We start from the raw sequence: 2215 nt of genomic DNA, 5'->3' as shown, positions 1-2215 counted from the left end.
GTGTCTCTGCGGTCTTCAAACTTTGATTAGTGTGTCAACTGAATAGATCAGATGTTTCCTGAATAGATATTACTGAATGGATTCTGATTTTTTCTGAAGAAATGATATTTATACATTTTTCCTAAGAGTCCTAGGGGCAAGAAACCAAATTAGCCCTGAAATAGTTAAAGGCCCTTGGTGAGTAGGGTACTTGTGTTCTGCATGCTTTATTCACCATACATCCTGACACACAGTGATGCTCAGTTAATGTTGAGTGAATAAGTGGCAAATCAGGCAAGGGAAGGTTTCTCTCAAAGCGTACTTGTGTCCAGGAGAATAACAATGACCAGCACATCTTGAACATAGGAGACATTTGCTGGGCAAATAGGAAAGCAGCAAGACCTGGTTAGCATCCACCAGAATTAAAAAATCTTGAGATGAGCTTGACAGATAGTCATCTATATGTATCAGAGGTTTAGATAAGAATGATTTGAAGTAAACACTTCCTTTCATGTGTCTGCTACTGAACAGAAATAAGAAAAAAATTGTGTTAGAAATGAGATCATGTATGGTTAAAAGGAATCCCAACAACAGAGTGGTACTGGACAGCGACTGACTATACCGTGTGATTACTCCTCTGAAGTAGGGACACACTCCATTTGTGGTCAGTTGTTAACTTCCCCCTCTCCTTTCATGATCTCTGATTCTCTGTGACTAGGGATTCTAATGGTTGTCCTTGCATTACGACAGTAAAATTGTTCTATTTAATAAAAGTTTCACTTCCTGACTGTGTTAGTCACCAGAGAATTCAGTGGAGTGTTAACAAAGACAGGAAACAAAGCACATGGTAGGATCTCTAGATTAGTGGCTCCAAGTCTGGATTTCTCCAGCTAGGAAAAAATTCAGTTTCAAACTTGGTATTTTGTCAAATAATGATATTAAAATCCTGCTCAGATTACCACCTACATTCATCATCATTTTGTAATGAATTCAGAATATTTTGGAGTTAAAAAGTTATCTTAAGTCATAATTATTTTAACAAAGACCAATTCTTTAAATGGAATAAATTCAGATTTATGAAAATATTACTTTTTGCCACTTCACTGCAGCCAAATTATTGGTCTAGACTAGTGGTTAGTGAGCCACCAACTATTGCAGTGCTCAATTGGATGTCTGAGGGCTCCATAGGGGTTGGAGGGTGACCCAGACCTGGATTCTGGGGCTCATGGGATATTACTTGAATAGGAGATTATGGTTGGTCAGCTGGCCATAGCCTGATGGGGACTTATAGGAATTTAGATTTGACTAATTGTACATCACTTCTTTCAGCTAATTATGTTTTGATCAGAGATGTCATTCCAAAGATTCTGCTAAGGGCAAAGTTGTGTGGAATTTGCTCAGCCTGAAGACATATTTATATCCTGGAAATACAATTGGCAATATAATTCTGTGGTCCTGTCTGTAGGTCTGTCTTTTTGAACCAGATTTAAATTTCCCCTTTTCAAAATATTCAACTATTGGTGTTTTAATTTTCTGTTCATGAGGAAGACCTCAGTAAGTTGTTTTTATGCTTCTAGTTTAATTTAATTGACCTGGTGTTAGCTGTCAAGAATCTCGGGTTATAAACACAAGTCTCGTAAAAAGAGAAACCAACTTATGTTAGCTTAAGTAGAGATGGAAATTTAAAAACTAATAAACAGGAGTTGTATATATTTGTGGTGTATAGCACCATATTTTGATGTGTGTATACATTGTGGTATGGCTAAATCAAGCTAATTACCATATGCATTTCCTTATACATCACTTTTTGCAATGAGAACACTTAAAATTTACTCTTAGCATCTCTCAAGTATACAACACATTGTTATATATACATTATATATATACATATATACAGATATGCAATACATAGTTAGCATGTTGTACAGTAAGTTTGTTGAATTTATTCCCTCTATTTGGTTGCAGTTTTATATTCTTTGACCAACATCTCTCCAGCTCCCCATCCTTCTGGCTCCATGTCATCTCCATTCTACTTTTTGCTTCTGTGAATTCAACTTTTCTAGATTCTACATATGATTGAGATCATGCAATGCTTGTCTTGTTGTGCCTGACTTATTTCACTTAATACAATGTACTCCAAATTCATCCGCATTGTTACAAATGATAAGATTTCCTCCCTTTTAAAGGTTGGGCCAATATTTTCTTCTGTACGTGTACCACATTTTCTTTATTCATT

The sequence above is a fragment of the Castor canadensis genome, chromosome 8 (genome assembly GCF_047511655.1).
Source record: "Castor canadensis chromosome 8, mCasCan1.hap1v2, whole genome shotgun sequence".
Classification (NCBI taxonomy): domain Eukaryota; kingdom Metazoa; phylum Chordata; class Mammalia; order Rodentia; family Castoridae; genus Castor; species Castor canadensis.
This window is presented reverse-complemented; position numbering follows the sequence as displayed.